Source organism: Hemitrygon akajei, chromosome 17 (assembly GCF_048418815.1).
Source record: "Hemitrygon akajei chromosome 17, sHemAka1.3, whole genome shotgun sequence".
NCBI lineage: Eukaryota > Metazoa > Chordata > Chondrichthyes > Myliobatiformes > Dasyatidae > Hemitrygon > Hemitrygon akajei.
Genome location: NC_133140.1, coordinates 66829895 through 66854473, shown reverse-complemented (window position 1 = coordinate 66854473; position 24579 = coordinate 66829895).

Here is a 24579-nt window from a genome sequence, read left to right as displayed (position 1 = left end):
GGAAACTCAGTAAGTTGCTACTCTCCCTAGGAATGGACATCCTGCAACTATCACACCGAGAACACAACGTGCAAGGCTGAAGAAGATGAAAAAGAACCCAAGGGTAACAGCAAAAGACCTGCAGCAATCTCTAGAACTTGCTAAAGTCTCTGTCATGTGTCCACTATAAGAAAAACACTGAAGAAGAAGGAAGGAAGCCAACCAACGTCCCAGAATTGAAGCAGTTTTGTAGAAAGTAAGGGCCTAAAATTCTTCCAAGCCGATGTGCAGAACTGATCAATGGTTACCCGAAATGTTTGGTTGAAGTTATTGCTGTACAAGAGGGACACAATAGTTACTGGAAGCAAAGGTTCACATACTTTTTCCAATGAATACATATAATATTGGATCATTTTTCTCAACAAATAAATGAACAAGTATAATGTTTATTTTGTTATTTATTTAAGTGGGTTTCTTTATGTAGTTTTAGGACCTACATGAAGATCTGATCACATTTTAGGTCTTATTGATGCAGTAATAGAGAAAATTCTACAGGATTCACAAAGTTTCTAGCAGCACTGTATCTAGTATTACACCTGAGGAAAGTTAGCTTAGTAATTACAGTACAAAAGCGATGAATACTTTTTCAGCCTCACTATTTTGTTTGCAGGTTTTGGGATTTTTCATTTGATTTGACACATGAGGGATTTACCACCCAATGCTTAACTTACTGAAAAGTATTGATCTCATTGAATGTTTGTTTGATGTTAGCTTAGGTCATGGAAAATATAAACGCTATTCCTCTTGAACGAGAAGGGATGACTTCACTAAACCTCACTCACCCAATACTAAACTGACTCCACAACCTATGGACGCCCTTTCAATGACTCTACAACTCATGTTCTCAAAAGTTATTGCATATTTATGTATTATTATTTTGTTTTTTTTTTCTTTTTGCATTTGCAATTTATTGTGTTTTGCACATTGATTGAGGATACAGATTGTATTGAAGATACACTTCCAAGAATACAGATTGTATCGAAGATACACATCCAAGGATACATATTGTATCAGAAGAACGTGCAGGTAGACAGAGGGGCTGGTGTGGCTCTGTTGGTAAAAAATGAAATCAAATCATTAAAAAGAGGTGATGTAGGATAGGAAGTTGTTGAATAATTGTGGGTAGAGCTAAGGAAATGCAAGGGTAAAAAGATCCTGAAGGGAGTTGTATACAATTCTCCAAACACTACTAAAGATGTGGTCTACAAATTACAAAGGGAGATAGAAAATACTTGTCAAATTTGCAATGTTATGATAGTCATGGGGGATTTCAATATGCAGGTAGATTGGGAAAATCAGGTTGGTGCTGGGTCCCAAGGGAGGGAGTTTCTAGAATGCCTATGAGATGGATTTAGAGTAGCTTGCAGCAGAGCACACTAAGAGGATCAGCTATTTTGGACTGGGTGTTGTGTAATAAACCAGAATTGATTAGAGAAGTTAAGGTAAAGAAACCTTAGGGGAAAGTGATCATAATATGATAGACTTCGCCCTGCAATTTGAGAAGGAAAAGCTAAAGTCACATGTATCAGTATTACAGTGTGTAAAGAGGCATGAGAGAGGAGATGGACAACATTGATTGGAATGGAGCTCTGGTAGGGATGACAGCAAAGCATCAATGGCCGGAATTTCTGGGAGCATTTCGGAAGGCACAGGATATATACATTCCAAAGAGGAAGAAGTATTCTAAAGGCAAGATGACACAATCATGGCTGACAAGAGAAGTCAAAACCAACATAAAAGCCAGAGAGGACATGTAATAGAGCAAAATTTAGTGGGAAATTAGAGGATTGAGAAGCTTTTAAAAACCAACAGAAGGCAACTAAAAAGGTCATTAGGAAGGAAAAGCTGGAATACGAAGGTAAGCTAGCTAATAATATTAAAGAGGATACCAAAAGTTTTTTCAGATATACAATATGACGTGTAAATGAGAGGTGAGGGTAGATATTGGACTGCTGGAAAATAATGTTGGAGAAGGATTAATTGAGGACAAGGAAACGGTGGATGAACTGAGTAAGTGTTTTGTATCAGTCTTCGCTGTGGAAGACACCTGCAGAATGCCAGAAGTTCTAGTTTGTCAGGGGAAAGAAGTGTGTGAAGTTGCTATTATGAGAGAGAAGGTTCTTGGAAAACTGAAAATAGATATGTCAGATGGTATACACCCTAGGGTTCTGAAACAACTGGCTGAAGGGACTGTGGAGGCATTATTCGTGGTCTTTCAAGAATCAATTGATTCTGGTATGGTTCTGGAAAACTGGAAAATTGCAAATGTCACTCCACTCCAAGAAGGGAGAGAGGCTGAAGAAATGAAACTATAAGCTCGATAGTCTGAACTCAGTGGCTGGGAAAATGTTGGAGTCGATTGTTAAGGATGTGATATTGGGGTACTTGGAGACACATGATAAAATTGGTCATGGTTTCCTCAAGTGAAAATCTTGCCTGATAAATCTGTTGGAATTATTTGAAGAAATAACAAGCAGGATAGACCAAGTAGAATTAGTGGATGCTGTGTACTTGGATTTTCAGAAGACCTTTGACAATGTGCCACACATGAGGCTGGTTAACAAGTTAAGAGCCCATATTATTGCAGGAAAGATACTTGCATAGGTAGAGCATTGGCTAATTGGCAGGGGGAAAATTGTGGGAATAAATGGAGTCTTTTCTGGTTAGCTGCCAGTGACTAAAGGTATTGCACAATGTTCTGTATTGGGACCGCTTCTTTTTACATTATTTCAATGACCTGGATGATGGAATTGATGGACTTGTGGCCAAATGTTTGGATGATACAAAGATAGCTGGAGGGGCAGGTAATTTTGACGAAGCAGAAAGCCTACAGGACTTAGACAGATTAGGAGAATGACCAAAGAAATGGAAGATGGAATACAGTGTCAGGAAGTGCATAGCTGTGAACTTTGGTAGAAGAAATAAAAGCGTAGATGATTTGCTAAATGTACATAAAATTCAAGAACCTGAGGTGCAACGGGACTTGCGAGTCCTTATGCAGGATTCCCTAAAATTTACTTTGCAGATTAAGTCAGTGGTGAGGAAGGCAAATGCAATGTTAACATTCATTTCAAGAGGACCAGAATATAAAAGCAAGGATGTAATGTTAACACTTTACAAAGCTCTGCTGAGGCCTCACTTGGAGTATTGTGAGCAGTTTGGGGTTCCTTATTTAAGAAAGGATGTGCTGACATTGGAGAGGGTTCCAGGATTGAAAGGGTTAATTCATGAGGAGTGTTTGATGGCTCTGGGCCTCCACTCATTGGAATTCAGATGAATGAAGGGTGGCCTCATTGAAACATATTGAAAAGCCTTGATAGAGTGCAATTGGAAGGATATTTCTTACGGTGGGAGAGTCTAAGACCAGAGTACACAGCCTCAGAATAGAGGGGCATCCATTTAGAATGGAGATGAGGAGGAATTCTTTAGCCAGTGGAGGCCAAGTCATTGGGTATACTTAAGGCTGAGGTTGACAGATTCTTGATTCGTCAGGTTATGAAAGGTTACAGGCAGAAGGCAGGAGATTGGGGCTGAGAGAGATATTGGGTCAGCCATGATGAAATGGCAGAGCAGAATTGATGGGCTCACTGGCCTAATTCTGTTCCTATATCTTACTGTCTTATGGTTGTTCGTTCATCTTTGTTGTGTGCCGTTATTCATTGATTCTATTGTGTTTGTTTGTATTTATTGTGAATGCCCAGAAGAAATTGAATTTCAGTGCAATACGTGGTGACATATACGTACTTTGATAATAGATTTACTTTAAACTTTGAACTTTTCCTAACACCTGAATTGCATCCTGAATTAACCTGAAGGCCTATATGGTGAGCAGCCATTTTCAAGTTCATAGATCTTCATCAAATGAACACACCAAGAAAAAAGTGCCATCAAATAGTCCGAGGGGAATTACAGATCTGAATATTCAAAGTAGCAGTGATATTCAGTGAAATCAGAAGGTTAGTTAGTTACAGCTAATTACTGCAAATGCTGGAAATCAGAAATAAAAAGAGGAATTCTGGAAACACTCACATGGCAGGCAACATTTATAGAACAAGAAGCAGAAGAAATGCTGCAGAACTGTTAACTGTTATCAAAGCTGATGAATGATCATTAGCTTTTAACATAACCCAAGTTTACACTCTACATTTTTTGCCTGACAGACTGAGCATTTTCTATTTTTATTTAATAATATCTTAATCCAATTAAATATTTACCTAGCACCTGAAACTGGTTATTGTTTCTGTTGATCAAGAAACACATTCATACCTTGTTGATATAATTTGAAGCTGCATTGAAGCCTCTAACTCTGCAGCCTATTTGACATTTAGATGTGTGCAATTGCAGATGTGCGGTATTATAATACTTTGACAGCAATGTTCATGTCTCCATGACCGTGTGAGGTCTCTGTGAAAGAACAGGAGCTGTGCAATAGCGAACTTCTAACTCTATCTTTTTCCAATTCTTCAAACAATAAGCATGCGTGACACTTCTTAAACAGCAAGGAATGAAGCATGAACTGCCCTGCTAATACTTGGCAGCTTGCAGTGTCATCACAGTGTCGAGATGAAGCTCACATTTCCACAAGTGTAGTATATCAGTGAATACTGACTTTTACTGTGGGAGCAGACTTATGATATTACTCTGATGAACTGTAGGATTTCTGGGGGGAAATATTGCTTCAATTGTAATTCACCCTTTATAAACCTTTGAGTGCACAGCTATTATTAATATTAAATTGTTATACTGTGAGGGAGTTTGACAGCATTTATTGATCTGTGCTACCAGATTCCACAGAGCTGCCTTGAGTGTTCAAATGCAGCTGAGTTCAATATTTCTCTTTTAGAATAATTGAGAAGATACCTGAGGAATGCACAAGAAATATTTGCATACTCTTATATTTGTTGATGACAAAGGGTTAAAATGCATTGTGAGCAGTGATGAGGAGCAGTTATTGATGAATTGTGAGCAGGTAATACTACACTATTACTGTTCGGATGTGTCAGAGTTTGGAGTTCAATTTCAGTGCCTCTGTGAACAAGTTTGTACATTCTTGCCAAGGATTTCATCTGGGTGCTTTGGTTTCCTCCCACAGTCCAAAGTTGTACTAGTTAGATGGTTAATTGGTCATTGTAAATTGTTTTATGATGAAGCCAGGGTTAAATAGGTAGGTTGCAGAGCAGTGAGGCTTTTTGGGGCAGAATGGCCTCTGTATCTCTAAATAAATAAATAAAACAAGAACCTATCAAACTCCACTTTAAGTGTACCCAACGACTTGGCCTGCACAGCCATCTGTGGCAATGAATTCCACAGGCTCACCATCCTCTGGCAAAAGAAATTCCGCCTCATCTCTGTTCTAAAGGGCCATCCCATTCTGAGGCTGTGATACCTGGTTCTAGAATCTTCCATTGATGGAAATGTCCTCTCCATGTACACTCTATCCAAGCTTTTCAATATTTAGCAATGCACGCAAAATGCTAGAGGAGCTCAGCAGGCCAGGCGGCATCTATGGAAAACAGTACAATCGACGATTCGGGCCGAGAAATTTTCCATAGATGCTGCCTGGCCTGCTGAGTTCCTCCAGCATTTTGTATGTGTTGTTTGGATGTCAGCATCTGCAGATTTTCTCTTGTTTTTTTAAATATATAGTACATTTTCATAAGACCATAAGACATTGGAGTAGAATTAGGTCATTTGATTCATTGAGGCTGCTCTGCCATTCCACCATGGCACCTACTCCCTGCACACAAACAGAAATTAAAATGGGAGAATCAAGTACAGAAAGTCATACAGTGCTGGTCTCAGGAAACAAAAAATTCTGCACAACTGCTTTGAGTCAATAGATTGGTCTATGTTCAAAAACTCAGTATGCCACTATGATCACATACTTCATCAGCAATCAGCAATCTGAGTGCTTCCAAACCAGAAACCATGAATAAACCGGGAGATTCGGCCTCTTCCGAAACATTTAAATGTCTGCAACATTTAAATCAGGTGACAACTACCTATACAAGATATCAAAATTTCACCTTTGTAAATCTATCAGAGATTGCTAAGAGACAGCACCAGTCCAAAATTGTGTCCTAGTCTGGCTATCAGCCATGGCAGGACCTACAGACTATGATGCATTATAAAGTGAAGAGAGGCATTGTTGATGACAACAGCACATGCCTTCAAAATGAGCTTAATGCATTCTATGCACGTTTTGAACAGAAGGGAACAGATGCAGTACATCAACAACCACTTTGACAGTCACCAGTGTACCAGTCACCATGGTGGATTTATGATCATTCTTCTGGAGGACGAACCTGTGGAAAGGATCAGGTTAGGACGACTTTCTTGGCTGTATAATAGATCCCATGCAGCTCAGCTGGCAGGGGCATTTGCAAACATTTTTAATATCTCCCTGTTTCAGACTGTGGTCCCTTCCTGCTTTAAGAAGACCACTACAATTCCAGTACCCAAGAAAACCAAGAGAACTTACCTAATATTGACTTGCACCTTCCTTGAGCAAAAAGTGGGGCAGAATTTGTTAGGTGTCTGCAGGAAGAGGAGAGGCCATACTGGATCAATTACCAAGCAATGAACCTCAGTGGGTGAGCATTTTAGAGACAGTGGCCATCTGCCTGACCTTTACCATAGCCTAGGCCAGGGATAGGAGCAGACAGTATGGGAAAGCATTTAATTGAGGGAGGGACTTGGAATTGTAAATTGGATACAGATGCTTTTAGAGAAATGTCCAATGGAAATGTTGAGGTTGTTTAGGGGGCTCTTGTGTAGGCTTCTGAAAATGATTGTCCCATTGAAGTAGGGAAAGGATGGCAGAGTGCAGGAATCATGGTTGACAGGAGAGGTGGAACATATAGTCAAAAGGAAGAAGAGAGCTTATTCAAGGTTTAGGAAGCTAAGCTCAGACAGGGCTCTTCAGAATTATAAGCGAGCCAGGGGGGAGCTTAAGAAGGATCTTAGGAGAGCTAGAGGGGTTCATGAGAAGGCCTTGGTGAGTAGGATAAAGGAGAACCCCCAAGACCTTTTACAAGTATGAAGAACAGGAGGATGACGAGAGTGGAGATAGGATCAATCAGAGATAAAAGAGAAACTGTGCCTGGAGGAGTTCGGGGAAGTTTTTAATTAACACTTTGCTTGGTATCAACCAGTGAGAGGGACTTTGATGAAGGTCAGGTCAGCATAGAACAGGTTAATATGCTGGATTATGTCATGCGTAAGGAAGACGATGTGCTGGAACTTTTGAAAAACATTGGGATAGATAAGTTCCCAGTGTTATGTTTTGTAACTCCAAACCATAAAAACTAATTGAAAGAAAAAAGAGTAAGGAATAATGTCTTAGTTTAGTTTTCATGTTAAGTGAGGCGCATATGCTTCATGTGGTAGTGTCATGTCATTTGCAATTCATATATTTTTACATATAACCTGTTATGAACTATTTAAAGAAATAAAGGAAGTTTAATTAACAACATATTTACAACATTACTCAAATATTACTGAAATGTTACATACAAAACACTACTCTCTGCTTAGCCATAAATTCCAACTCAATATAGAATGCATCTCAATTATATACACAGTATATTATATAGTACAACTACTATATACAGACATCCACAGCATAGTAAATAATAAATCGTCCCATTCAGGCCTAAAGATTTAATTGTTGTGCAGGATTTCTTACTCTTGTGGGATAACATTTTTCCTGACTATATAGGACCCTGGTGCAGCTATATAGGACCCTGGTCAGACCCCACTTGGAGTACTGTGCTCAGTTCTGGTTGCCTCACTACAGGAAGGATGTGGAAACCATAGAAAGGGTACAGAGGAGATTTACAAGGATGTTGCCTGGATTGGGGAGCATGCCTTATGAAAACAGATTGAGTGAACTCGGCCTTTCCTCTTTCGAGCAACGGAGGATGAGAGATGACCTGATAGAGGTGTATATGATTTTGAGAGGCATTAATCGTGTGGATAGTCGGAGGCTTTTTCCCAGGGTTGAAATAATTACCACAAGAGGACGCAGGTTTAAGGTGCTGGGGAGTAGTTACAGAGGAGATATCAGGGGTAAGTTTTTTACTCAGAGAGTGGTGAGTGCGTGGAATGGGCTGCCAGCAATGGTGGTGGAGGCGGATACAATAGGGTCTTTTAAGAGAATTTTGGATAGGTACATGGAGCTTAGTAAAATATAGGGCTATAGGTAAGCCTAGTAATTTCTAAGGTAGGGACATGTTTGGCACAACTTTGTGGGGCGAAGGGCCTGTATTGTGCTGTAGGTTTTCTATGTTTCTGACTGGCGGGGACATGGGTGCGGTGGGGTGTGATCGCTCTGCTTGGCAGGAGAGACTCGTGGCTGTGAAACAATCTCAGATTCTGGGAACTCCTCCATGATGGTTGTAGGAGTTGACTCCGCGACTGCAGGAAGTGGCTCTGACAGCTCTGGGCATCTTTCTTCTGGACGTGGTGGCATCCCGAACAGTGCATGGCAAGCTTCACTGGACGATGTGGATCACGATGTGTGAGTACAATACGTGATGTCAGCATTTCCTTTACCTTTGGGAAAGCCACCTCACTCTACTTTGTCCATTGCCATTTCTTCACTAAGTGAAGTAGTGATTTCAAGGGTGGAGCACAGTAGCCAGGGTTGGCCGGAATCTGTTGTAGTAATTGATCAATCCTAAAATGGACTGTAACTGTGACACACCCTTTGGTCTTGGGGCATCCCACCACTGCTTGAATTTTCTCAGCACATTTATGTAATCCTTGCTCGTTGATGGTATGCACACAAAAATTGATGCTTGGTTTAAATACTTCAGACTTATGTTGTGCTCTGAGACAATAATCTTCTAACCCTTTTTTAACACTGTGCTGAGATTTTGGAGATGTTCCTTGTTATCCATACTGGTATGAATGATGTCATCAAGGAAACACTTAGTGCCCGGACAGCCTTATGAATGTCATTTCCACTGGAGTTATCTTTTTTTCCTGTATAAGTTTTTATTTGGATACCTGCAGGCTTCTGGTCAATATGTTTATAATGCCATTCAAATTCATTTTGTGGAATGACTGAAACAGTTGAGCCAGTGTCCAATTTATTTTAATTAGTTTGTCGTTCACTTCTGGTGTAAACCAAATTGCTTGTCACTTGTTAGTTTCCACATTGTAAATCTCAAGTCCTATATCAAACTTACCATTTTAGTGCTCGTTTTGAAACTGCAACTTGACTGTTTAACTTTTTCTCTTCTCTGTGCAGTCCGTTGATTTTTGTCTGCTCTACATGCTCTTTGTATGTGTTCTACTTTGCTGCATGCTCTGATGTAAAATTAGCTGGTAACATGATTTGTTCAGCCAGGCTGGTTTCTGGTTAGACATTGCAATTTTGTTCCTGCTCACTTTTATTCCTGATTGTAACTCAATTGTTTCAGTCTGCTGTTTCCATTGATACAGCTATTTCAACTGCTCTTTTAAATGTAACTTGTGCTTAATTTAGGAGCCATTTTTGAATGCTTTCTTGTAAGATTCCACAAAGTAAATGATCTTTTAGGGTATGACTAAGCCCATTACCGACAATGCTCAGTGTACGCTCAATGCTCAATCTCTTAGTGTATGACTAAGCCCAATACCGACAATTACTGACAATGCTCAGACAATCAAAACAGCTACATAAGTTGAAATGGATTCCCTTTCCTTTTGACTCTGTTTATGAAACCAAAAGCATTCTGCAATTAACAGTAGTTTCAGTTCTAAATGGTCCTGCATTACTTTAATAACATCTGCAAAGTTAATTTTGACTGGTTTGGTTGGAGCAGTTAAACTTCTAAGCACATTATATACTTTTAAATCCAATACACTTAGCAAAATTCTATTTACTTTAAAATACTCTCAATTAGCTCAGCATACATGAACCAGTAATTTCTTGAGCTAAAGAATGCATCTATCTTTCTGATGTAGTCTGCCATTTCCACTTTTTGATTTATGATTATCACCTGGTGTGTACTGTTTATGAACCAGTGAATTTATACTTTTTCTGCCTTTTTAAAAACTTTACTGACTTCCTCTTCTTGTGAAGAAAAAAAAACATGCAGTGCTGTGCTTTTTTTTAAACTCAACCAATTTTTGCTGCATTTAAAAAAAAACTCTTGAATATCTCTCTGCACTTCAACAGGTAAGAGGCATCTCAGTTTATCACTGCTGTTATTTTTTGGTTAACTCCAAACCGTAAAAAACTAATTGTAAGGAAAAACATGGAAGCAGGAATAAGGTCTTAGCTTTGATTTTAGTTTAAGCAAGGTATGTACATATCACATGGTAATGTCATGATGTATGCAAATCACGTATTTTTACATATAATCTCTTATGAATTATTTAACCAAATAAAGAATGCTTAATCAACAATATATTTAAATACAACTTAAATATTAAATGCACAACACTTGTGGCCATACAGGTATAACACAGGTTATTACGGGAAGAAAATGAAGAGATTCATTGCTTCAAAAGGACTCCATTTCAACTTATGTAGCTAAATTTTGCTAATAATCTTTGTGTCCTCACTGGCTACAGGAATAGTATGAAAGATTGGAGGATGGCAGATATTATTTATTTGTTCAGGTAGTCTATCTGAATACCACATTCCTATCTTTCACTCCCTACACCTTGATTCCTTTATGTCTAATATATCTCCTTCTTTAAATCACCTAATCTTTGTGTTCTAGATCTCTTGTCCTATGTCCTGAAACTGTGACCTCTAATCTGGGCACCCCTCTGGCCAGGGAAAACTCCTCCCCAGATCAAAACTTTTTAACCTGGTCAGAATTTTGTGAGCTTCTTATAACGACACAGGAGGAAGTTACCTGATCCATCAGTTCTCTGGTGAGTATCACATTAGCCAAGGTCCCCCCTCCCCATTTCCCTGCACTCTTGTAATTCATTCTTCCTCACACATGCCCATTGTTGTGTCTGGGCACAACTACATATCAATTAAATAAAAGCACGCACATGGGAGATGGCTTTAACTGGTACATTTACATTGCACTGTGAGAGAGAACAATATGTATGCGTAGACAACAGATCAATATGTTGTGCTAAACTTTAGAAGTTTAGCACAAACTAAACTAAACTTGGTAAACTTTAGAAGGTCACCAACCTTTTTAAGCCCAAGATCCCCTACCTCGGCCTTAGTGAAAGGCAAGATCGACCCCAGATTGATTAGGTACACGCATGCGCACCTGGCAGAAAAGGCTAGAAGTAAAACCCCACAACCTGGAAGTATTTTATTCATGGCGGGGGATACTGCACAGTATGCAGCACTGGGATGATGCTCACCATGAAGTCCCCACATATGTGAACAGCTCCAGTCTTCTCTGTCTTGATCACCGGGAAATGGGCATGGCCCAATTGCTCCACTCAGCCTTGGAGAGAATTCTAGATGCCTCTAAACTCTGTAGTTCAGCATCCACTTTAGGACATACTACATAAGGCACTGGACGCACTTTATGAAATCTTGATGTTGCTGTTTCATCTAGTTCAATTCTGGCCTTAATGGCTTTGAATTTACTAACCCCCTTCTGAAACACCTTCTCATTAGCATTAAGTAGCCATGCCACTTCCTGGTTAGTGCTACCATTTGGGCTGCCGTTGCCTGTTGATGTCACATTGAGAACTTCAATTGATGGCCATTCGAGATGGATATTTCTCAATGATTCATGTCTGAAAGGTATGGGCCCTCCACTTTTTGACACATAAATCTCTGAACTATTGTGTTTGGCCTCAATACATTGCATTTACTTTCAGGTTTCCCTGGGGAGATACTTTTTCACCTGTGTAGGATTTTAGCATCACTGAGATCTTCTGTAATGGTATTTTAGAAAACAGTCTGTTGTAGTCAGCCTCTGGAATTACGGGAAAAAGCAGACCCTGTATCCAGCTCTCTTTTTCAGTTTTATACCAGACACATCTAATGAGATCCAAATATTTTTGTAATCTGTTTCAGTAATACTATGTATTTCAAGGCATGACAGTTGACCTTTGTCAGACTCTATGTAGTCTGATTCTGTTTTACATTCGGTAACTTTATGCGTTTGTTTAACTTTGTGTTTGACGTTTTTCAATAGGTTGTGCTTTTTGTCTGCTTTGCACATACCCTCTATGTGATCTTATCTGAGACACGTTCTGCAGACTTTTTCTTTGAACCAACAGTCATTTGCATTCTGGGAGGATTCGTCATATCAATTACATTTTTGGAATTTGCACCATTCAGGGGCATTTTGTGCATTTCACATTCTAATCTCCTTTTCTGTAGTTCTCCTGCATCCTTTACTGCAGTCTCTAATGATATCGCAATGGTCAATGCCCATTCTCGGGTTAGGTCTCTTTCAGACAGTAGCCTCTTTTAAGTGCTTTGACTAGGCATGCCACATACAAGCCTGTTCCTTAATGCATCAGAAAGTCCATCTCTAAAGTCAATGTACTGGGAAAATTTGCTCAGTTCTGCAATGTATTCAGAAATGCTTTCATCTTTTGACTGGTTCCTTTTGTAAAATTGAAGTCTCTCGGCCATTGCCAGTGGTTTAGGGCTCAAGTGATTTTGTAAAATTGTAACAATTTCATCAAATGTCTTGCTTGCTGGCTTTGCAAGGGTTACTAAGTTGCGTAAGAGATTGTACGTGTCCGTTCCTGGACCCATTAAGCTAAGAAGTACAGGGGCTTTCTTTTGCTCCTCCACAGTGTTTGCGTTACAATACTGTTCAAGCTTCTTGATGTATGACTCTCAGCCTTCATTAGTGCTATCGAATTCGTCAACTTTCTCAACTGAAGCCATTACCATGTTATTTTCACTTTAAATTCAGCGCATTTTTCACTGTTACTCACGGGACTTTCAGTTTTCTCGTACTGTTCAACTCTCACTGTAACTGTTGTTGCAGTTTATGATATTTTCTGACATTCAGGTTTGTAGTCAGCACCAATTTGTTGAGTCTGTGCACAACTACATATCAATAAATGCACACATGCGGGAGATGGCTTTAACTGGTGTATTCACATTGCAATGAGAGGGAGAGCAATGTGCATGCTTAGACAACAGATCAATACCCATCATTCCGCTTTGATTTTTTTTACCTTGAAACTACATGAAAGAGCAAGTTAGTGTCGCCAATTAAACCACCAGCATGTCTTTACAATGTGTGAGGAAACCTAAGTTCCCAAAGGAAACCTATGAGATCACATAGAGAACATCCAAACTCTGCACAGATAGACAATAGAACAGTACAGCAGAAGAACAGGTGATTCGGCCCACAGTGTCTGTACAAACTACCTGCCCTCACGTTGTCTATATCCTTCCATTTCTTGCCTATTCATGGGTCTGTCTGAATGCCTCTTAGCACCTGAGGTCAGAATTGATTCCAGGTTGTTGATGGGCTGTGTCATTGTACTACATGCTCAGTTATATTCTCTCCCACATCTATGAAGTCCAATTCATTCAAACCTAATAGACTTCAAGTGTCAAGTTTTGCCTACTCCTGCTATTTGTCTACGTCATCACGATTCATATTCCAATGCCATCAACAAACTTTAAGATATTACATTTTGCACTTTCCTCCAAATGATTGATAGTATTATGAATAGGTGAAGTCCAAGCAATAATTCCTGTGAGATCTCATTACTTACCCTGAAAAAGACACATTTATTCCTGTTTCCTGTTTTGTGTCTACCAGTTTTCAATTTATGGAAATGCATAACTCACAATACCATCCACTTTAAATTTGCACAATAAACTTCCATGTGCAACTTTCAAGCTGCTGGTTCTCTTTTATTTATTCTATCAGTTATTTTACAAGAAAAAAAACTCCAGTTGGCTTGTTAAACATAATTTTTGTAATGTATGGATCTATTTCTTTAGGACAATGACCACACCCCCGCCCCCCCAGCACCACGGATTAATCTGTTTTCTGCGTATGCACTGCCATCAATGAGAATGCATCATTTAAAGCCAACTTTCGCATTCATGCGTGCTTTTATTTAAATATAAGTAGTTGCACACAGACACAACAAATGGAGGATGAGCACAAACCTTAATGTCAGAATATCTTGTGAACTGCACCAACAGTTATGGGATGAAACAGCGAGAGTTAAACTGCTTGAGAAAACCAAAGGACCCATGAGTAACAGTGAAAGACATACTGAATTTAAAGTGAAAATAACGTGGCGATGGCTTCAGCTGGGAAAGTTGATGAACTTGATAGCCACTAATGAAGGCTTGGAGTCATATATCGAGAAGGTTGAACTGTACTGTAATGTGAACAATGTGGAGGGGCAAAAGAAAGCCCCTACTGTTCTTAGCTTAATGGAACCAAGAACATACAGTCCTACGTAACTTAATAACCCCTGCAAAACCAGGAAGCAAAATGTGCGACAAAATTTTTCAATTTTACAAAATCATTTGAGCCCTAACCCGTTGACATTAGCTGACAGATTTAGATTTTACAAATTGAACCAACCAGAAGATGAAATATTGCAGAAAGGCACAAACTTTTTCAGTACTGTGACTTTAGAGATGGACTTTCTGATGCATTAAGGGACAGGCATGTATATGACATGCACAGTCAAAGCAATCAAACGAGGCTACTGTGGAAAGAGACCTTAACCTTAGAAAAGGCATTGACTATTGCAATACGTTTAGAGACTACAGCAAAAGATGCAGCAGAACAAGAGGTTAGAATGTGAAATGCACAAAATGACCCTGAATTGAACAATCAAGCCAAAAATGTTATTGATATGGCAAATCCTCCCATGATGCAAATGACAGAAACAAAATGCTGGAGGAACTAAGGAGGGCAGGCAGCATCTATGGAAAAAAATACAGTCATTGTTTCAGGGCAAGACCCTTCGGCAGGACTGGAAAAAAAAAGATGAGGAGTAGATTTAAAAGGTGGGGGAGGGAAGAGAGAAGCACGAGGTGATAGGTGAAAATGGGAGAGGGGGAATGAAGTAAAGAGATGGAAAGAGATACAGGGCTGGAGAAGGGGGCATCTAATAGAAGACCAAAGGCCATGGAAGAAAGGAAAAGGGGGAGGAACACCAGAGGGAGGCAATGGGCAGGCAAGGAGATAAAGTGAGAGAGGGTAAAGTGGATGGGTAATGGTGAAGGGGGGAGGGGCGGCAATACCAGAAGTTTGAGAAATCGATGTTCATGCCGTCAGGTTGGAGGCTACCCAGAGGGAATATAAGGTGTTGTTCCTCCAACCTCGTGTGGCCTTATCACGACAGTCGAAGAGGCCATGGATTGGCATATTGGAATGGGCATGGGAAATGGAATTAAAATGGGTGGCCACTGGGAGATCCCACTTTTTCTGGTGGACAGAGCGTAGGTGCTCGGCGAGGTGGTCTCCCAATCTATGTCAGGTCTTGCCAATGTACAGGAGGTCACACCAGGAGCACCAGATCCAGTATATGACCTCAAAAGACTCACAGGTGAAGCGTCGCCTCACCTGGAAGGACTATTTGGGGCCTTGAATGGTAATAAGGGAGGAGGTGTGGGGGCAGGTGTAGCACTTGTTCCGCTTGTAAGGATAAGTGCCAGGAGGGAGAACAGTGGGGAGGGATGAATGGACAAGAGAGTCACGTAGGGAGTGATCCTTGCAGAAAGCAGAAAGTTGGGGGGTGGGGAAGGGAGGGATAGATGTGCTTGGTGGTGGGGTCCCGTTGAAGAACTGGAGGTTCCAGAGAATTACATGCTGGACGCAAAGGCTGGTGGGGTGATAGGTGGGGCAGGTGGAATCCTATCCCTGTTAGAGTGGCAGAAGGATGGGATAAGATCAGATGTGCATGAAATGGAAAAGATGTGGTTGAGGGCAGTGTTTTTCTCTCCAGTTCTGCCGAAGGGTCTCAGCCCGAAACATCGACTGTACTTTTTTCCATAGATGCTGCCTAGCCTGCTGTGTTCCTCCAGCATTGTGTGTGTGTGTGTTGCTTGGATTTCCAGCATCTCTTGTTTATGATGCAAATGACTGCTGGTTCAAAGAAAAGGTCTGCAGGAAGTGTCACAGGCAAGTTCACACACAGAGAGTGTGCAAGGCAGATTAAAAACACAACTGAGTGAGAAGTCTCAAACACAAAACTAAGCAAATGCAAAATGGAATCAGACAACATAGAGTCTGACAAATGTGAACTGTCATGCCTAGAACTGCATAGTATTACTGAAGCAGATCGCAATATAATATGGATCACAATAGATGTGTCTGGTGTAAAAATGTAATTGGAGCTGAATCCAGGGTCAGCTTTGTCTATAATTCCAAAGGCTGACTTCAACAGATTGTTTTCTAAGATACAATTAGAAAAGACCTCAATGATGCTAAAGATTTACACAGGCAAAAAAAGTGTCCCTCAATGACAAACTGAAGCAGTATGTGATGTATGAAGGCTAAATACAGCAGTTAGAGCGTTATGTATTGAAAAGTGGAGGGCCACCACATTTCTGATGTGTATTGTTGACTAGACTGCCACTCATCGAAGATCTCAATGTGGCATCAACAGCCAAATGGTAGCACGAACCAGAGGCTGCCACACTTGCTTAATGCTAATGACAAGGTGTTTGAGAAGGAAGTAGCTAAACAGATTGAAAACTTGGCCAAATGGTGTTTGGAATGCCAAAAAGTTTAAAATGCACCCCAATGAGCACCCATTACACCCATCGGAGTGGCCGTCTTCACCATGGTAAAGAGTACATATTGACTTTGCTGAGCCATTCATGGACTCCATGTTCCTAATTGCTGTGGATGCTCATTTCATATACCAATGAAGTCAACCACCTCAACAAGATTGTCTCCACCATCACCAGAAATGGCTTACTAGAACAACTTGTGAGTGACAACGGACCACAATACACATCAGGAGAATTCTGACTGTTCATGAAGAAAATTGCCATCAACATTTCAAATCAGCTCATCAGCCAGTAACAAATGTATTAGATGAAAAGTTTATCCAAGCCTTCAAGAAGTCCATTAAAGCGATGGACAATGAGTATATTTCTCTACAGCACAATGTTGCCATCTTCCTTTTATGTGTATCGGAACTCTGTTTATGCGACGACAGACCAAAACCTTGCAATGCTGTTCAAGAACAGGAATCTGAGATCTTGCATAGACCTCCCGAAACCAGGTCTCTGAAGGGTAATATAGATTAAACAGTTCAGCCAATAGACAAGTAAAGCAGCAAGGAACTTCAAGATTGGACAGGAGGTCCTAGCGCATGATTACTTTGAAGACAAGTGGACAAGTACCCGGTAGGATAGCTACAAGAACTGGACCACTGATGTACACAATGGATGTTGGAGATCAAACATAGAGACGTCATGTAGACCAGATACTCGATGCTCAACCAAAGAACAGAGCTGAGTCGATTGCATGCAACAAGATGGACACATTACAATCTCAAGACTTGCCTCACAGTGACAATCATGTCATTGACAGCAACATGACATGGGAAACCGAGAACGTTGTCTTGGACAAGACACCTACCAAACCTGATCACACTCCACAGGTCCAGAAGCACTATCTTAAATTTTAAAAAAGAGCACCACCCAAAAGACAGAATCTTTAGAACTGTGAAGTTAGTTTCAGACCATTATTGTGAAACCATGTTTATTTGGAATATGGGTTTATGAATGTTTTGTACATATTCAGTTTTATGTTGCATTAATCTAAGGGGCAATGCAATGTATGGATCTATTTCCTTTATATCAATGACCCGCCCCTTATCACTATGTATTGATCTGTTGTCTATGCATGTGCAGTTACAGTATCTCCCTCTCTCTCTCTGCAATGTGAATACACCAGTTAAAGCCATCTTTCACGTGCGTGCTTTTACTTAATTAATGTCCGGTTGTGCACAGACACAATTTCCTTTTCAGAAATGCATATTGACTTTGGAAAGCTTAAATGCAAAGCAATACATGTTTGGTTGTCCTTTAGAAAAGTTCACCTGCAAATATTAAACTTCAGCCTCAAGCATGTTCTTATTTACAGTGAGATTGCTTACAGTGTACTACAGCCTGCAGCTTTCTGGAAATGTAGACTTCTGGATATATCTGAAAGGACCATTCGTTATGTTGAAAGAAGTGACACTGTTGGCTGTCAGTATGGGACTTATTTACAGGAAACACGTTTTTTCAATGCAGATTACAATCATCTGTGATTATCAAAATCAACAGGTATGTATCTAATTTTGAGCAGGTCCTGATGAAGCAGCTTCATCAATGAGACAGCTTCCAGATGAAGCAGGTCCATGATTGTAAGAATACTCACAATGCAAAAGCTGTACACGACCTATGTCCTATATGGTGTGTCTCCAGCATCTGTCACATCTCATGAGAATGGGAGAATGTCATGAGTGCATGTGCAGTGGGATTTCAGCACAAGGTATCTTAATGTATTACATTAATATATATCTTCACATATATTTGTAAAGATATATATTAATGTAATACATTGGAATGGAGATTTAACTGTTTGCTAAATGCTGGATTGTGTATGAAGAGCTGATATGTGGAATTACCACAGTGCTGTAATGCATAAACCTGTAATTATTTTAGGATGTTTGCTTGGGAAAATGCAACTCAGTGATACATGTCCCACAGGCAATTATTTGCACCAGATTATTATGCAATTTTAATCTACAACTGAAGTCTAAGTTTTTACATCTATTCAGCGTGCTTGTAAATACCCCTCATTTGTATGCAGAGGTATAATTCTGGCAGATAAAACCCCTGCCATTGATGAGTGAGGTGGTGCTAACCGGGATGAAGGCGAGAGGCAGAAGTATGTGTGTGTGTGTGTGTGTGTGTGTGTGTGTGTGTGTGTGTGTGTGTGTGTGTGTGTGTGTGTGTGTGTGTGTGTGTGTGTGTGTGTGTGTGTGTGTGTGTGTGTGTGTGTGTGTGTGTGTGTGCGCGTGCGCTTCTAATGTAAGTATGAAAAATATAAGACTTAAAGAATCTTCTGAAGGTTTTGCTTTGCTACAATGAGTATTTCTCAGTCTCCTGGAATCCTCACAACTCTGACAAATTGTACTCTAGCTCCTTCATGTAATTTGCTTTATACCATTGTGAGGTTCAAAGGCTGTCTCATTTATGTAAATACAAAAATGATTTGGCAGCTTTTCTTGGAAAAAATAATTATACATGGCTGCTCATGTTGCATATATGGCAGATACAGTATATTTGATCAGATTTGAATCCACCTTTACAGAGCAGAAGGCATAATTGCTTTCAGCAACTGCAAAATTGCTGCATTAAAATAAAACAATTTTCTCTGTGGATCAAACATGTTTGAAATAGTCATGTTTCATAATGGATTCTGTCTGCTGAAAAGCAGTGCAAAATATACCAGTAATTGACAAAATCAGACACAAGATTCTGTGATTACTTCAAAGAAATGAAACTCAATGGCAAAGAATGGATGATGGGATTCTCTTGAAGCTGTACTGGAAACTACGAACCAATAGGGTGGAAAGAATTTCAACTGACCACTTTACCTTGTATTTCTGATTTACTGAAGAAACAATCTAAGATGATCCATTCAGCCTTTGGCATGGAGCTGCTTCTGATATCCTACTCTTGCCTTTCCCCTGGAGGATATACTACTTCTGTTTCTCATTTCATAACAATCATGTTATTTTTCAATGCAGCATACTTGTTGAAAATAGGATTCACTGCCTTGACTCAAATAAAGAATAAAATCAGGACAAACTGAATGATTGTGACCTTCAGTTTATGTTGATGACAAACCAAGCCACAATAAACTAGTCAAAGAAATTCAAGATCAGGTATCTCATTATATGTAATATCAAATTTACTATACAACAATATTTGTACCAGATATGAATATATAGTTTATATTTTACAGCAGCATTTAATCTTTCAGTGTCGTGTTTATAGTTTTCTTTTCAAACTGCACAATGATAAATGTCGCTTAGGGCTAATGGATGTTTCTATTGCTGGTAGTCTTTTGCTTTTGATATTGATTTTTGCCTTGTTGAGCTGTTTACCAATTTTGAGGTAGACTGCTCCTATTTGTTTTCTGCATTGGTATAGGTCATTAATGTTAAGAAATTGGGCTTTGTAAAAAAATTGCTGAGAACTACTGCATTGGTCTATTGAACCGGTCAGTCTTTTCTCACAGGATAAATACTATTCCTGACATATTCTTGATTGGTTGGGGCATATTTTCCCGTAGGCCAGGTAATAAAATTATCTTATAATGTAATATTAATAGGATTTTTAAGTTAATGTATAAAATAATTCATATAAAATGGGATAACTTTCCAAGTAAATACAGTAAACAATATAATAAAATAGTCAGTTCTGCTGTATTTTTATTGCGGTGATTGAAAAATTAAATACATTATAAAGGAAGCAGTCTTTATTGGTGCAGGAACATATGCCAAATACTACACAAACACAACAGAAAGATGAACATCTGTTCTAGCTATATATATTCCTAAAATACATGGAGACAGTTAAATTATAAGCAAAATGTTAGAAAAGTACAGATTTTTAATACTTCAATTTTTAATACTAATCACAACATTAAATACATTTTGGGGACAATAAACTATAGTAGATCAGGGAAAGATTATATTTAGTTCTTCATATGTTTCAGGTGTAATAATTTTTTAATTAAAATTGAATAGCAAATAAACTGACATATTTGCTACACCAATACTTCCTTTGCTATACCAGGCAATTGTATGGTCTCAGATGTTTAATGCTGTTCATTCCAGAAACGTTCTTTCATCTGCACATTTTTCTTTACTCAAGTGAACAACATCTAACCAGCACTTATTTTACAAATGACAATCTATGCATTGTCAGAGGATCATTCAGATGAGAACTAAAACCAAGACACTCTCTATTATCTGATGTAAAAGATTCCTTGGTTAGATTGTGAGGAAGAGTGATTGTATGCATTCCCCAGGCAATGATTATCCCACATAGATACCAATGAAAGATAATATTAAGAAATCTGTACAATTGATGTCTCACCCTATGTTGTGTGATTCAAAATTGTTTCGCTGGGTTAAAATATCCCTATATAATACACTGTAGTGTATTATTGTCTCACTTAACAGATTTGCAGTTTAAAAGATCAGTTATAATTTACTGTAAGCCTGGAGTTTATGCTTCCAAAGACCATTGAGATCCAAAATGCCAGCAATGTACTAATTTATTTGAAGACATAACAACTAATTATGACACACTGTGTTATTATGGTGCATCATAACTCCAATGCACCAACACCTGAATTGAACATCGATGTGTTTGGAACCAGAGTCCTGGATTTACTATAAAATTGGACACTACAGAAATAGCCAGCAGAGCAGGGTGTCTCATAGAACATAGAATAGTACAGCACATTACAGGCCCTTCAGCCCACAATGTTGTGCCGACCCTCAAACCCTGCGTCCCATATAACACCCCACCTTAAATTCCTCCATATACCTGTCTAGTAGTCTCTTAAACTTCACTTGTGTATCTGCCTCCACCACTGACTCAGGCAGTGCATTCCACACACCAACCACTCTCTGAGTAAAAAACCTTCCTCTAATCTCCTCCGTGAACTTCCCACCCCTTACCTTAAAGCCATGTCCTCTTGTACTGAGCAGTGGGTGCCCTGGGGAAGAGGCACTGTCTATCCACTCTATCTATTCCTCTTAATATCTTGTACACCTCTATCATGTCTCCTCTCATCCTCCTTCTCTCCAAAGAGTAAAGCCCTAGCTCCCTTAATCTCTGACCATAATCCATATTCTCTAAACCAGGCAGCACCCTGGTAAATCTCCTCTGTACCCTTTCCAATGCTTCCACATCCTTCCTATAGTGAGGCGACCAGAACTGGACACAATACTCCAAGAGTGGCCTAACCAGAGTTTTATAGAGCTGCATTATTACATCGCAACTCTTAAAATCTATCCCTCGACTTATGAAAGCTTAACACCCCAAAAGCTTTCTTAACTACCCTATCTACCTGTGAGGCAACTTTCAGGGATCTGTGGACATGTACCCCCAGATCCCTCTGCACCTCCACACTACAAAGTATCCTGCCATTTACTTTGTACTCTGCCTTGGAGTTTGTCCTTCCAAAGTGTACCACCTCACACTTCTCCAGGTTGAACTCTATCTGCCACTTCTCAGCCCACTTCTGCATCCTATCAATGTCTCTCTGCAATCTTCGACAATCCTCTACACTATCTACAACACCACCAACTTTTGTGTTGTCTGCAAACTTGCCAACCCACCTTTTACCCCCACATCCAGGTCGTTAATAAAAATCACGAAAAGTAGAGGTCCCAGAACAGATCCTTGTGGGACACCACTACTCACAACCCTCCAGTCTGAATGTGCTCCTTCCACCACAACCCTCTGCCTTCTGCAGGCAAGCCAATTCTGAATCTACCCGGCGAAACTTCTCTGGATCCCATGCCTTCTGACTTTCTGAATAAGCCTACCGTGTGGAACCTTGTCAAATGCCTTACTAAAATCCATGTAGACCACATCCACTGCACTACCCTCACCTATATGCCTGGTCACCTCCTCAAAGAACTCTATCAGGCTTGTTAGACATGATCTGCCCTTCACAAAGCCATACTGACTGTCCCTGATCAGACCATGATTCTCTAACTGCCCATAGATCCTATCTCTAAGAATCTTTTTCAACAGCTTTCCCACCACAGATGTAAGGCTCACTGGTCTACAATTACCCGGATTATCCCTACTACCTTTTTTGAACAAGGGGACAACATTCGCCTCCCTCCAATCCTCCGGTACCATTCCTGTGGACAACGAGGACATAAAGATCCTAGCCAGAGGCTCAGCAATCTCTTCCCTCACCTCGTGGAGCAGCCTGGGGAATATTCCATCAGGCACGGGGACTTATCCATCTAATGTATTTTAACAACTCCAACACCTCCTCTCCCTTAATATCAACATGTTCCAGAACATCAACCTCACTCATATTGTCTTCACCGTCATCAAGTTCCCTCTCATTGGTGAATACCGAAGAGAAGTATTTATTGAGGACCTCGCTCACTTCCACAGCCTCCAGGCACATCTTCCCACCTTTATCTCTAATCACTCCTACCTTCACTCCTGTCATCCTTTTGTTCTTCACATAATTGAAGAATGCCTTGGGGTTTTCCTTTGCCCTACTTGCCAAGGCCTTCTCATGCCCCCTTCTTGCTCTTCTCAGCCCCTTCTTAAGCTCCTTTCTTGCTATCCTATATTCCTCAATAGACCCATCTGATCTTTGCTTCCTAAACCTCATGTATGCTGCCTTCTTGCACCTGACTAGATTTTCCACCTCACTTGTCACCCATGGTTCCTTCACCCTACCATTCTTTATCTTCCTCACCTGAACAAATTTATCTCTAACATCTTTCAAGAGATCCTTAAACATCAACCACATGTCCATAGTACATTTCCCTGCAAAAACATCATCCCAATTCACATCTGCAAGTTCTAGCCTTATAGCCTCATAATTTGCCCTTCCCCAATTAAAAATTTTCCTGTCTCGTGACAGAAAAACAGAGTTAACATTTCAGGCTGATGATTCTTTGGCAGAACTGGTTTCAGAAAAAGATTTTGAGTAATTAACCTGAAACGTTAGCTGTTTCTTCCTCCACAAATGCAGATTGAACTTTTGAGGATTCCTAGCATTTTAATTTTAATTTCGTGTTTCCAACTTCTACTGCAACTTAGATCTTCTGCAGGACATAATAAATGGATGCAAGCAGGTACTTCGTTGGTTAATGTCATGACTGAAGCATATTAACGAGCATTTTTAAAACAGCTTTTAAAATTGTTTTTTAATGAGTTTGAATTTAACTTGAGTTCCTGGGAAACTGACCAGGGAAATGGTGAAATATCATTTCTAGTGGGTTTTACAAATTATTATAGTCCCTTCTGGCTAAAAACTTGATTGCACCTGGTGTCTCAATACCCTCTGGCAAACAATTGAAAGTGAGCGCTTGTGAAGATGGAGCTTTATTCAGCCTCTGAGGATTCTGAGCTGACAAGATTCAGATAAAAGGCTCCTTGGCATTACATATGAGGAAGGCACTCAGCATCTCTAGCAGCAACAACATGTGTGGTGACCTATTCATAGGTAAGACACAATGCAAGAGAGGTTGATTTTGAATTGGTACTCAGAAGGAATAATGGGAAAGATATGAGGGTGATACTAAAGCATAGTCCATTTCTGCATTACTGTATCAGATAATCATAATTCAAACAATATAGCTTTTTGTCAGTGCATAAAAACAAAAAAGAACTGCAGATGTTGGAAATTCTAAGTAAAACTAGAAAAAATTGCTAATACTTCAGAATATCAGACAGCTTCCACAGAGAGAGAAAACAGAGTGCTTTAGACAGATGACTTCATTAGAACTTGGCCATCAGTCCAAAACATTTTCTCTACTGTCTTCTTTATTGATGCTGCCTGATCTATGGAATAATTCCCCTTCTTCTTAAGCCCATCAGCCCTACTGGGG